Source organism: Xenopus laevis, chromosome 2L (assembly GCF_017654675.1).
Source record: "Xenopus laevis strain J_2021 chromosome 2L, Xenopus_laevis_v10.1, whole genome shotgun sequence".
Taxonomy (NCBI): Eukaryota; Metazoa; Chordata; class Amphibia; order Anura; family Pipidae; genus Xenopus; species Xenopus laevis.
The window spans coordinates 129,343,947-129,359,524 of record NC_054373.1 but is presented as its reverse complement, the minus strand read 5'-3'; positions in this window follow the sequence as shown (position 1 = coordinate 129,359,524).

Below are 15,578 nucleotides of genomic sequence, written 5' to 3'. Positions count from 1 at the left end.
ACTGTGCATCTTTGAAAGGTTTCTTTTTTGTCTATGCAGGGGAGTCCACTCTTAGTAGATATTTATTCTACATCGGCACAGTGACAGAGGCAGCCAGAATGGATCTGGAGGAATAAATTGCTATGCAGTTTGTTAGAGGGAAGTCAGTGCATTTCCATTCTTGTTGGGATATCTGGAATCTCTTGTAATTTGGGCCTACAAAATAGTGTAATTGAGGGAGATAGGAAAGCAACATATGTGCAGTAAGTTTGAGACCATAGGTTATTGCCTACAACTTTTTGGGCAAAAACTCAAAATTTTTGTGGGGAAAAAGAGACTTACTATACTCCGATTATGTAAAAAGCCAGAATTTGAAAATCCGCCATCTCAGACCTGTCAAGGCCATGTATAAGTCATTGGGAGATGTCCCTATCCCAATTTGAAGATATTGTAGTTTGCACTGGATTTAGCCCGATAATCCGAAAAATTTGAAAAAAATGGTACGATTCTGGGTTTTCTCTCGATTTTATCACATTTTTATTTGTTATTTTAATGATAAATAATTGTGGATGAGTGGATGAGATAAAATTAGATTTTAGTCAATAAACCCCCAAGTGACTATTCAATGACTGAAGTGCCAAGATATAGGGACAGATTTATCAAGGGTTGAATTTCGAAGCAATGGGAGCTTTTTTTAACTCCCATAACTTTGAATAAAAAAAGACCAACCAAAATTTATTTAAAAAATCTAAGTTTTTTTATGCGGGCGAATAGGCTGTATTCAATAGTTTGAATCGAAGTAAGATCATATTTGATCAAATTCAATCCGAAGTATTTAAAAAAAAAAAAAATTCAAAGTCTACCAATTGACTCCAAATAGGTTCTAGGAGGTCCCCCATGGGCTACAACAGCAATTCGGCAGGTTTTAGATAGTGAATGGTCGAATTTGAAATTTTAAAGAGACAGTACATGATAAATTTCAATATTCAAATTCTCAATTTTTTGTCAAATTCAAATCGAATTTGGTCTATTCCCTCCTCGAAGTTCACAAAAATAGCTCAAAATTAATTTTTTTTTTACTTTGAATTTTCAATTCGGTCCTTGATAAATTAGGCAGATATGGGGTTCTGCAGTGGGCTAAGATAGCTGATGTCATACACTAAGGGAGTGTCATGGGTTAGATACTGCAAATTAACTTATTGTGGTAATTTGGCTGGACATTAACAGGTTAATCAAGCTCTGAATAACTCTTTTCTCAGAAATATTAAGGAATATTTAGGAAACCGTATTTGCAGTTTGAGACTAATTGGGAAGCTATTTATAAGAGCAGGCAGGTGGTCCTGACTAGAAGTAAGGAGGGGGTTTTGTTGTATGCTACTATGATCTGTAACTGAGTTTGCAATATTTATTAAGGTCAGATAGAGTATATTTCATTGCTGTAGGTATTGACATGTCTATTTCAGTATTTCTCAGATGTTTATTATGGGCTTGGGCATTTACACTTTTTTTGTGGAGTGTGGTGAAGTGTTGAAAAGAAATACTTCTGAGTGTTAGAGTTGTAAACTACATAAATATCTTTTGATATCTATGCTTTGAAAGTTGCAGCAGATTACTCAGTTTCCCCACGTGTTTAAAACCGCAGTGAAAGGTTATTGTCATCTCCTTTAACCCTGATAATATTTTATATGAATGATTAGAACTAATATGTTAGCTTTTATTAGCATTTTTGAATTGCTTTTGTTCCTCACTATATTCATCTGACTTATGTAAGATATTTCTTATTAGGGAGCCTGCCATCATTATATTTTTCTGCAATCTTTCAAGGATTTAATTTATACACTGATCTCATCTTCATGACTTTAAATATTCCCTCAATAGTTGTATCCTTTATGCTGAACATTAACTTGTATGAAATTGCAAAACTTTTAAAAGATCATGTCCCTAAATCTCAACATTTGAAAATAGCTTTTGGGAACATCCAAATACAGAAGGCAAATCCATCAGTTTCAATATAATGGAACGTTTGTAAGCTTACTGCTCTGTAAGAAAAAGGTTTACAAAAGCCTATCATTCCACAACAATTGTATAGCAAATGTATCCCCATGTAGAGTCAAGAAAGGATCCCCTTAAATTGATGTTGAGGACATAATAAAAATAATCAAGTAAAATTAAGAAACTATCAAAACATTCTATCCAGTCCAGCATAATCTTTTCCCGTGACATGATTCTAGCTCAGGGTCTAAAAGGGTAATTCACTAAAGGAAAAAAGCATTGATGGGTATTTGTTCTTCTCATTTTTTTCAAGCAAGAAAAAATTTGTTTTTTCCCCAGCAAAACAAAGTGTACAATGAAATGCTAGGGTGGGCATTCTTATAAGATGGGACCTTCTGCCTGGGGCTTGTTTAGGGTAACCTGATAAAGGGCTTGTGCATGTTGTGCAACTAAAAAAATATGGAGTAATTCTGGTCTTGTTCCAGCTTCCTTGTGTTCTATAAAATTTACATTATTGGTGTTCATCAGGATGTAGAAGGAAGTAGCAAGAAAAGTAGCCTGCAGTTCAAGTATGGTGGCTAACTGTGGCAAGCATTACATAGGTGGGTTAGTTAAGATTTTTAATTCTATATTTTGAATGTTTAATCATCTTGAAATGTATTTTCTTTACATTTGTGTAACATTTGAATCTGTAATTGCAGCTGTGGTCTTTCAATCCAAAAACATGATTTCCACTTATTGTCACAAAGGTGGTAAAGGGTTATGGAAGGTATTTGCTATACTGCAGTGTGGTAAGAGGGAAAGCTATTATTGACTCCTTGACCAATAGTGCCTAATTTCTTTTTTTCAGCCTGTTATAATTCTATAGCTGGAATAAGGTGCGAAATGTAGACATGGATTTATGGTGCAGGATCTGGGCTGCAATTTGTTTTGTACACTCTGCAACCTGAAATTTTTTTATTAAGAAACCTGAAATGTGTGAAATTGTGCACTGCCGGGAAACCATGGTCCTATTGCCTTGAGTAGCTATAAAATATAGTTCATAGAATAAACCCAAATTCCCGATACGGCAGTGACTTTTTAAGACCTCGGTATGGGTGAATGGGAATTATTTAACAACTTTGTAGCTTCACACACACTTTCATGACCTTTATTGATTCAAGGCAAGCTGCAACATTTTGGCTCCTTTCTACAGCTTTCATCAAAACAAAAGTGCCCTGGGTTATTTACCTCAAATATTCCAAATATACTTCACTTGCGTTCATTCATGACAAGGGGACTCCTCAATTGACCCTTCACCCTCAGCCATCCTACTGAACCCCATACCTTAATGAAACAACAGGAGCCAGAAATGGGGTAAAATGGGCACAGCATGTATTCATATTTTATTAAATAAATAGGACTTTTCCAGCCTAACCCAAGGCAATATTCAAAGCTGTAATTCCTTAAGAGACTGCTGCTATGCTCTGTTGCTCCTAACTGAAGACTTGAGATCAGCACTATGTCATTATATCCACCACTGAGTATTACGCTGCCTTTACCTACAGAGAGGATGGCCCCAAACACTGCCACCAGAAGGAGCTGCATATCCCACCATGAGAGAAGTTCAGCAGCACAGCTACTGGTCCTGAATCTGTAGTGTCTAGATGATAGGAAATCCAAGCAGGCTTTCACCTAGCACATGCATAGGTACATAGTTATATAGTTAAATCCGGTTGAAAAAAGACAACGTCCACCAAGTTCAACCTCTCCAAATGAAAACCCAGCATCCATACACACACCCTTCCATACTTTCACATAAATGATATATACCCATATCTATACTAACTATAGAGTTTAGTATCACAATAGCCTTTGATATTATGTCTGTCCAAGAAATCATCCAAACCTCTTAAAAGCATTAACAGAATCAGCCATGACAACATCACCTTGCAGTGTATTCCACAACCTCACTGTCCTCATTGTGAAGAACCACCTACATGGCTTCAAATTAAAGTTATTTTCCTCTAGTCTGAAGGGTTGGCCTCTGGTACGGTGATCATCTTTATGAGTAAAAAGGTCTCCTGTTATTTGTGTATAATGTCCTGTGCAGTCACAGGAGAGTACCTCCTTTCTCCCTCTTTTAAAATTTCCTGTGCAGTACTTTGGCAAGGTCCTAGCACTGCTGTGACAAATAAAACTTAAATACATTATCATGTACCCATTGTTTTGATCCAAAGAAAGGCCAGAATCCCAGCCTGAAGCCAGTGACAGTTACGCCTCAAGAGGGAAAAAAGACCTTCCTGATTCCAATGGTGATTGGAAACATTCCCTGGATCAAGCATTCGAAATTAACATGAATGATACAATGCTGACTTTCAAGTTTATACTGTACAAAGGTACATAAACCACAATAAAACAGTGATTTCTGGAGAGCAATCACAGTAGCATCTGATTCTGCCCATTTCTAAACAAAAACCAGTGTAATCTGACTGCTGGTCATTTAGATCCCTTGTCATGCAGCCCCTGCACTTATAGCTCCAGGGCTTTCCTTTTTAAGTTTTGTTAAAAATTTGTAAGTATTTTAAAATGTCTTGAGTTTTTCAATTGTCAGCTGCAAAGTGAATCTTTTTATGCAGAATCAATGGTCCACCACCCCCTCAACTTTTATTTAAAATACCCTAGTTGGAAGAAAGACTAAGAGGAAGACAATGTAAAGGCCTCTACAGAAGTAAATAGATAAAACAGCCAGAGTGGAAACTGAATATCATTTGCATACAGACATACTGCTTTAACACACATTCCTAAAAGTGAAATAATAAAATAACTCACAAGGCCAAACTGTGTCTTTCATCACCTTTTCCTGCTAAAAATGTAGTTCCCATAATGAAAAGTAATGAAGTCAACTTCCATTTTGATTCACTCCTAATTTTTTAATTTGTTGCTGGCATTAGTTTAACTGTTATTGAATAAGTTTGGTGTGAAGGAGGATTTAACCTGTTGGTCCTTCTGGCTGTTACTTTGCTTACTGATTTTAGACAACTCTACTTTATGCTATTATTCTATGAATTCACCTAACTTGGGTTTCAAATTTCTGGATTCTGTAGTGTATTTGATCTTGATGCTGACCTTCTCTACTAAGCATTTGTTTACTTCTGACTTTGCTTTGCAGCCTGGTCTTGTTAACCTGCTTGCCATAGCAGTACAAGAAAACATTACAACCACAACAGGCTGAAGACACACATTTTTTTCATTTAAATCTGGCTAAACTTGTCCATTTGACCTTATTAATTCACAATCAAATCCTCTCACACCTCTCCAGCACAGATACAATAATAATCTTGATCCACAAAACTCCCCAGTGACACATTTACAGAAACTTTCATTCTGCATTTTCACCTTTGCTACTCTGAAAAGAAAGCAGTCAGAAAAAGAAAGAGTTTTGAAAGAACCAACGTCTATAAGTTGGTAAAAAATAAATAAATATATCTATAGACCTGGAAATAACTCTGCTTAAGAGCTCTTACTCATGAGCGTTTTTACCTGCGTTCCGTTTTTCAGCGTTCAGCCGCAGCGGAGCGCAAGAATAGACGCATTTCATTATTTCAAATGGGGCTGTACTCACACAGGCCCATGTAGGCGCCGACCGCAGGTTGAGACACAACATGCTGCATTTTTCCTGCGTTTGGCGCCTACACACGCCTGTGTGAGTACAGCCCCATTTGAAAAAATGAAATGCGTCTATTCCTGCGCTCCCCTGCGGCTGAACGCCGAAAAACGGAACGCAGGGGAGCGCAGGTAAAAACGCTCATGAGTAAGAGCCCTAAATCTGTATTTATTTTAATGTTTCATTTACATCTGCTTTTATTATTGCTTCAAGAGAAAGAAACTAAAATACACAGTCATGCTGTAGCATATGATACATGTTTTCTGATTAATATGTCTCTAGCTAGCTTATTACCCAGAATTAGAGCTTAATATGAAAGACTGGATTCCATATTGGTATGATAAGTACTTATTTGCATAGAAACAAACTTGATTCACAATAACTGACACTCCAGTGAATACATAATTAGCTCATTATTGTTCATTTTTGTAATCTCTTGCATGACCAACAAAATCATTGTCTTTCTCATATCCTGGCAAGTGTCATAGTAATGGTCTAATTATATTGTAGAACATTTGGAGATGTAAAACTCCGGAGATTATAAGTACTTATTGCTTTCCGATAACCTTATCAAAGCATGCCCTGTATAGGACAGTCTGTTCTGCTCCTTCCACTGATCATTTCTTTTAAATTAAAAGTATTTTAACATGAGTAATATACATTTTTTTGCATAAAAAAAAAATAAGAAAGCAACCCTTAGCTGGGAAAGTTATGTTACTTAATGTATTGAAAGATTTCTAAAAGGTGAAGAAAATGTTTTATGTAAAATTTAATGAACAAATCGGAAACCATTTTTCTTCATTATTTTTAATATGATCTTTCTGGATCAAAAACAAGTCTAAACTTGAGAGACTTATGTGATGAACTTTCTATCGAGCCAAAGTCGCTAATAAAGACAATCTGGTACAACTTTTTTTATAGGGGCTGTCTAAACATAAGCTGCAAAACCCAAAATCTGTATGGGTCAGTGCTGAAAAGAACTCGGGGAGATAAGAATGATAAAAAAGGGAAAAAAATCCTTATTCTGTAGTAGTGTAATATTCGGACGCCCATTGACTTTAACGCAAATTTCGCGAATTTTTCAGTGAAGCAAAATGGGACAAATTCGCCCATCACTAGTGGGTACTTACAAATGTTTAGCTTTAAAACACACCTATCAGAGAAAGATTGAAGTAGGGTTATTGGATGCTGTTGCTTGCTAAAAGGAAATCCAAGTGAAGGATATAGTGTAAAACCTTTTATTACAAACATATAAAAACCAAAAGGTTACACTCACATTTGAGTAGTTAAAATCAGGCGTGTCGTATCCCCTAATTAGTCTGTGCTGCTTCCAGTGACCTCATTGATTGTGGTTTAAGTTCTAACCTGCGTTGCCTCCACACATTGATTGTGCCGTTCTGGACGTAAATTTTTTTTAAAAAAAAATTAGTTAGTACACATCAAAAAAAAAAACACCAATACAAATTATACTTTAAAATCACAAAGCCTTTATTAAGAAATAACTTACAGAAACTGCACTTCCTGTCCTGTACAGAAACAGCGAAAGGGCGACCATCGATCCTGCTGGGCTCTATTTCCTCCTGGCTACTCTGCTGACAGTTGTGAAGGAGCAACTATTCACTGGCAGGCATTGCCTCTCCTCGGCTCTCCTCTCCTTCACTGTGCATCGGCTTCCCTCCTACTTGCTGCTCCCCCCAGCCAGATCCCCTGACCGGAATGATGGATGATCGGCCCGCTTCACACTTCACAGCCGCACAGCCTTGAGAAATTGTACCTTTATTGCTGCGTATCCTGACCCCTTGTGCCGCGGGCTTGTGGTGATCTGAAGTTTAGGAAATACATTGCTACTTCCCTCCCATCGGTAAACATGCTGGCTTCCCAGATATGGTTACAAAATGTTCTGCTCTGCTCGCAACTCTGCAGGGGTCTGGCCATGAGAATTGAGAAGGCGAGGGCCCCTCTCTCTCAGGCTCTGCGCATTGCAGCGGGGACGGAAAGGGTGGATGCGGCTCAGGACTTTCCTGTTATTGCTATTAACAGAGAGAGAGAGGCTGTGCGGCTGTGAAGCGGGCCGATCATCCATCATTCCGGTCAGGGGATCTGGCTGGGGGGGTAGCAGCAAGGAGGAGGGAAGCTGATGCACAGTGAAGGAGAGGAGAGCCGAGGAGAGGCGATGCCTGCCAGTTAGTCCTTCACATGCTGTCAGCAGAGTAGCCAGGAGGAGAAATAGAGCCCAGCAGGATCGATGGTCGCCCTTTCCGGGTTTCTGTACAGGACAGGAAGTGCAGTTTCTGTAAGTTATCTCTTAATAAAGGCTTTGTGATTTTAAAGTATAATTTGTGTTGGTGTTTTTTTTCTTGATGTGTACTAACAAATTTTTTTTAAAAAATATTTATTTTACTGGTCCTTTAATGAAAAATCTCATTAGACTGAGCTTACCATCTGACAACAATTTTAGACTAATGTGCAGTCCACTCACATCCACTTTGCACTCCTTCACCCCTGCAACACTAGATGAAGTTGGCAAACTTCTAGCCTGCTCAAAACCCACAACCTGCTCCCTTGACCTAATAGACTCTCGCCTCCTTCATCCAATCTCTGATGCACTCTCTCCTGCATTTACCCACCAATGCAACTTTTTACTCTCTACTGATTCTTTTCCATCCTTATACAAACAAGCACTAATCACTCCCATCCTCAAAAAACCTTCCCTTCATCCCAGCTCTCCTGCTAACTATCGTTCAGTTTCCCTTTTTCCATTTGCATCCAAATTACTGGAAATGCTTGTTTACAAAAACCTGATCCAGCATCTCACTCACAACTCCCTTCTCGACCCCCTGCAATCTGGTTTCTGCCCAACATACTCAACTGAAACTGCATTTACCAAAGTTAAAGGTCACTATTCCATACTAATCCTTCTAGATCTCTCTGCAGCCTTTGACACAGTTGACCACCCACTCCTCCTAGACATTCTATACTCAGCTGGCATTTGTGACACTGCTCTTTCATGGTTTACATCTTATCTGTCTGACCGTTCCTTTAAAGGTGCCTTTTCCAAGTAGCGCCACCATAGGGACAGGTCGCTCCCTAGTTTCAATCTGAGGAGTACATCCCACTCCTCCCAGTAACCCATGTGTACATTTGCGTAACTTGTTGAAAACCTAGTCCTCATACCAATGCTGCATATTTGGAGATAGAATGTATCCGAAAGTAATTATGTTCTAAAATGAACTCTATGCCCTTCAGTGTGAATTCCTTTTGTAAGATTGGCTCAGTGTTATCATTGGCTAGAAAGTGTGCTGTTTCTTTTAGTCCCTGATTGTGTCCCTGATTGACAACATATTTGGTTCCTGTAGTGCTTTTATTAGTTGTGTGGAGTCTCTCATGTATGTGGGGAGTGAGAGAACATATTCCTGCAACATTATATCAATATACTGCGACAGGTTTCTAGTTGATGAACACATGCTGGATATTATAGGTCTCTCTGGGGGTTTTTCTAAACTTTTATGGATCTATTGGAAACAGTAGAAAACTGGCAGCAATGGATGTTGAAGTTTCAAATACATCCATTCCTTTTAGTATCCCCTCCTCTCTCGCATTATCCAACAATCTTCCTAATTTTTCATTGAACAGTTCCATAGGGATGGTTTTTAAAATGTTATAAATTTCACCATCTTGTGAAAGGTTTTGGCACATACCTGTGAGGACTCACCCGGTGCGACGGGGATGCCAGCCGCACCATAAGTGGGGACGCCTGCCACACCGCTCCGGTCCTCTTAATGCGCTGGACTCTTAGGGCACGCACGAGCGCCTCAATGTTTCTTAATGGCAATGGCGTGAAATTTAAAGGTATAAATAGCCTATTTTGATTACTGGACCTTGCCCGTTATAGGATTTTGTTCCTGGCGCTATTTGAGCTTTGTGCTGTTCTGTTTTGAACCTGTTTGATTCCTGTTGTGACCCCTGCCTGGCTTTTGACTATTCTGACCTCTGGATCCTGACCCTTGCCTGTATACCGACTACCTCTTCTGCTTAATCCCTTCTGATAGATCTTCCGGTTTGACCCTTGCCTGCCTGACTTTGCTTATTCTCTGCCTGCCTCGACCCGGCCTGTCCTGACTGCGATTCTGTCTTAGACCTTGTACCACAACCTTCTGCCCAAAAGACTTTGCTTACAGTTGTGCCCCTTCGCATGTTTAGAACCTTTCGCCTTGCACCACTCGTTTTAAGACCTGGCGGAATCTGAGTAGCTGAGGGCTCCTCCCAAAGGCGGCTGCTACAGGCAGAAGCACGAGCCGAGACAAGGGTGCTTGCCATTGGTTCTAGATTCAGGGTGCCAACCATTACAATACCATGATAGTTATCGCAGGATAGTAAGTCCCCTCCTTTGTCTGATGCTTTAATGACAAGGGATTTGTCCTTTTTTATAGTTCCCAGGGCTATTCTTTCATTCCTTGTAAGGTTTTCTCTTTCTTTTTTCTTTTCCACTTTAGTATCATATCTATCTAGTAATTGTGCCAAATCCTTTTTCACTAATTCTTCATACATTTTAATACAATGACCTTTTTCTTGGGTTGGAATATATTCTGACCTCTTTTTTAAGGAGGTGTGAGTAGGGATGGGCGAATTTTTTCACCTCGTTTCGCCGAAAAAATGACGCCCATAGACTTGTATGGAGTCGTGCGTCAAAATAATTTCGCCGCGCGACAAATTTTTTTTGTCGCCCATAGACTTTAATGGGCGTCTGTGACATTTCGCCGGCGGCGAATTTTTGGCGAAGCGAAACGGGTCAAATTCGCCCATCCCTGGGTGTGAATGTTTACATCTCATAGTTCCTTTCAATATAACTATTTTTGGATAAAATGTTTTAACATTATTTTTCTTAAAAATTTCTCTGTGTCTGTAAAAATCCCAAACTTATCTACTTTAATAACGGGTGCAAATGCTAAACCCTTTTCTAACACTTTTATTTCTACAGTGCTAGCTGAGCAATCAGTTGGGGCAGGTTTGGTTAGCAGGAGAACCAATCGGTTAGGGGAGGTGTGCTTTGCATGGCTAGAGGGTGGGAAAAGGGTGTGTTTAAGTTGTTATCTGCCTGGTAGATAGAGCTGCCTGGAAGGCACTCTTCGTTCCCTATTCCTCCCTACTCCACAATATGTTGGCTCTATATAAATACATGTTAATAAATAAAATACCTGTGTTAACTCCTCCTTGCTTAATTAAAAAGTTATGTAGAATACATGGAAAGAAAACTAGCTCAGGGTTGCCATGGAGAGGGTGATCTCGCAAGAGAAAAGATGTGTCTCCATGACAAACTAAGTCTTTAAAGAGGCAGGGAATGTATGCATTGCCCATATGAAGCCTCTGAGGAAGTTGTTAAGTGACGAAACACATAAGGCATAGGCAACTAACGTCATGCCCCAGCATCCAGGAAAGCACAAGCATGTGTGGAGGCAACACGGGTCGGTGCTTGAAACACAATCACTGAGGTCACTGGAAGCAGCACAGACTAATTAGGGGATACGATACTCCTGATTTTAGCTACTCAAATGTGAGTGTAACCGTTTGGCTTTTATAAGTTTGTAATAAATGGTTATACACTGTATCCTGCTCTTGGATTTTCTTTTAGCAAGAAACAGCATCCGATAACCCTACTGAAATCTTTCTCTGATGGGTGTGTTTTAAAACTAAACGTTTGTAAGTACCCACTCAACACTTATGATACATATGGTGCTTGGTAAAGGGTAAATGGTAATTGCACCGAAAGTGGTATTTGGGAGTATGTGAAGTGAAAAGTACAACGTTACTGACCCTACTACACTATAAGGAATGTTTTCCCTTTTTTTATCATACTTATCTCCCCCAAGCTCTTTTCAGTGGTAACCCATATGGATTTTGGTTTTTAGTGGACTTAAAACTCAAGGAGAAATGAGGACTAATGGGTCGGATAAAAGGGGAACTCCAGAGGCTTTGGCCATTTATTACATAGCAAACCCCTAAACATAACCTGGACCAGAATTTAAATAATCAAGCTTAAAATAAGCAGCACTATGTGTGTATATACAGTATAAAAAAAAATGTATATATGTATACAGTACACCTTCACTATGGCAGGAAATAAAACCTCGGAATATATAAACGGATGTTTTTAAAAGTAACACTACAGTAAGTAAGTCTACAATTACTTTAGATTTACTGTACATGGTGTACAGTACAGGGGGTCAGAAGCAGTATAACATTTGCATGCCTACTAACCAATTAACAGGTAGCATATAAACGGTTGTTCGTTATTTTGCTATGGGTTATCAGACCTGAAATACATCCCAATATTCATTGTGCAATTATCAGACTTGTGATATATAACATTTGAACAAAAAATATAAATTGTCTTACTGAAAAAAGGTAGTCCATGGCCTTTCTACAGAGCATCAATTATGTTAAATTCTTGTCATGTGCTAATGAACTCAATTAATCTATTAGTTAGAATTAATGTGAATGTTAATTTAATAGACATCCTAATGTTGTAAATTATCAATACGATTCCATTAGTCCCTAATGCAATAGCACTGTGAAGACTGAAAAAAAGCAACAGGCACTTTTTGTGTGAATAATTGTAGATCCCAATCTGTATAATGTAAAATCTGATCATGATACACTTAAACAAAAGAAGAAGCTAAGAAAGAGATAATGAGTGATTATGACTATACTGTAAAAATTGTTCCATATTAGTGAATTTTTGGCACAGTGTGATGTATCCAAAATTAATTAAAGGCTAAAGAGAATGAATGTGTATATAATACACATTATAATATTATATATATATATATATATATATATATATATATATATATATATATATATATATATATATAATACACAAAAGCCGTGAATATCTTGTAAATTATATCCTTATAAACGGTGAGTAGTGATGTCATCAGTTATAAACGGTGAGTAGTGATGTAATTTCTGTCACATGACTCACTAAAATTTGTGTATTATAATAAATAAAGTACCCCCAGTTGTAAAATATGAGGATATTATAAGTTACCTCGGAGTTCCATGACCTGTATAAAAACACTCGGCCTTCGGCCTCGTGTTTTTATATGGTCATGAAACTCCTCGGTAACTTATAATATCCTTATATTTTACAAGAGGGGGTACTTTATTCACTATATATATATATATATATATATATATATATATATATATATATATATATATATATATATATATATATATATATATATATAATTTAATGACATCATGAAGTTATGAGTCATGTTTAACAAATTACATCACTAAGCACCAACTATGATTGCAAGTTCTACCTATACATAAGGTAGGAAGAAGGAAGAAGTGTAAGCATAAAAGAAGTAATGATGCAAAAGACAAAATTCGGATCATTCACCGATATAACCTAGCATGCATTCCCTTGGTTTGTGTGTGAGTGCATACTGGTCAGAGGGAATACTTATTGGCCGTTGCACATACTGTACTACTAGAAAATTATATTTTTCATGAAAATGCTTCATTCATAGGGAAAGTTTTGCATATTAAAACCTGCAAAGTTGAGGTGTACTATATAGTTTTCCCTTTACAACAGAAATATATGTTATAAATAGCATACAGTTCTGTCCACTCTGGTTATATCATTATATTATCTTTTTAGGTGAATTAAGTGCATTAATGTAATCCATGCAAGAATCACTTGTTCAGAGATTGTAAAGCTTCCTCATGACATTAGGAAAAAATATAAATATTTTTTACTCATCCGCAACTTTGTCATATGATCACAAGGTACAATGAAAATTAGTTGTAATGTAAATGGTTTGGGGCATAAATTATGAAATATAAAGATATAAAATATATCGTCATCCTCAATAACATCTGAAGTTACAGTGCCATATATTTAGAAGTTACTTGGCTATAGATATACTAAGTTTCTTGTGTATTGTACTCTGCTGCATTACATGAATCCAATGCTATCCAATACACTAGTGAGTAAAAGCACAGCTCTCTTCATATCATGAAAACAAATCTCTTAGAAGGACAATGAGAATACAAAACAGTAGAGGTTACTCAGGGATTTGAATAAGTTAACACAGCAGTGGAACATAAATTCACTGTCTCAAAAAAAATTCTTCTTTTCTCCTTTAAAATGTCCTCTTAGACATTGCTCTGTGCTAATGAAAGAATATAATATGCTTGAAATGTTATTCTCTTCTTCAGGAATATACCCTTATGTCTAATATCCTAAATGATATTAGATACATTCACCTACATCATTTTGCAAGCAACATTAGGTTTATTTGAAAAGAAGTAGATAATATACTGTAGTTAGCACTCATTTGCTATGTTTTGTACTGGCTGTCCCCCTGAGCTTATTTATATGTGCTGCAGGTATCAGTCCTAAATATTAAGGTGTTATATCACTAATTGAGTGACAACTAAATGTTCAGTATAAAGTAGTCCTATAATTATCTTATATCTTCATATAGCAGCACTTATAAGATATCAGTGCCATGCCTGCCTCAGGGATAGAGTATGGAGCAGCAGAGCAAATCTGTTACTACCCCAATAGACTACCTCACCTTCCCTCATTGATCAAATCATTAGCAGCCACTTAGTGCAGCTTTGCAAAAGTACATATTTATTAGACCTCGCTTCTATAAAATTGATTGCAGATGTTAAATAAGGTGTACTCTGGAAAAAATACACACATATATATATATATATATATATATATATATATATATATATATATCTATCTATATCTATATCTATATATCTATATATATATATATATATATATATATATATATATATATATAGACATATGAAAAGAAGAAGCAGCACTAGTATATTGCAAAAAGATATATTAGAAAATCAGTGCATCACTTAGCGACAACATTTTGGACAACCTGACAACCTAAGTGATGCACTGATTTTCTTATATATCTTTTTGCAATATACGAGTGCTGCTTCTTCTTTTCATATTTCTATATTGTGTGGGGATGTGACGGCGTCTCCGATTGGAGCGAGCATCGAAAAGCACAGCAAGTATACCTCTAAGAGTGCTGGGGCACCCATCTTGTATTTTGTGTGTATATATATACTGTATATATATATATATATATATATATATATATATATATATATATATATATATATATATATATATATATATATATATATATATATATATATATATATATATATATAATATCAAAACAGGGGGGTTGTGGGAGCACTCTAAAGGCTTTAAAGTATATATATATAAGTATAATAAATGCTATTGCATATGTACCCAAATAGGGGTTATTTTGTTACAAAGTTATGATCATAAAATTGATAAGCCACCATACCACGTCAAGGTAAACCCCGAATGGCGGTCCCTAACTTGTTTTATTTTTTATGTGCATTTTAGCATTACCTGTAATCAATGTCCATTGAACGCTGTTTTTTCACTGAGGGCTAAATCCTCCCCAGCCAGCAATCAGGCTTTTAAAGGAGAGATATTCCCAAAACAAACGCCCAATTTTAAAAGCATAGGAACACCACTAGTTTAAAGGGGGGGTATGGGGTGCTACAACCACTGAAGCTATGCCACAGCTCCTGGCTAAATATACAATATCAAAACAGGGGGGTTGTGGGAGCACTCTAAAGGCTTTAAAGTATATATATATAAGTATAATAAATGCTATTGCATATGTACCCAAATAGGGGTTATTTTGTTACAAAGTTATGATCATAAAATTGATAAGCCACCATACCACGTCAAGGTAGCACCCCATACCCCCCCTTTAAACTAGTGGTGTTCCTATGCTTTTAAAATTGGGCGTTTGTTTTGGGAATATCTCTCCTTTAAAAGCCTGATTGCTGGCTGGGGAGGATTTAGCCCTCAGTGAAAAAACAGCGTTCAATGGACATTGATTACAGGTAATGCTAAAATGCACATAAA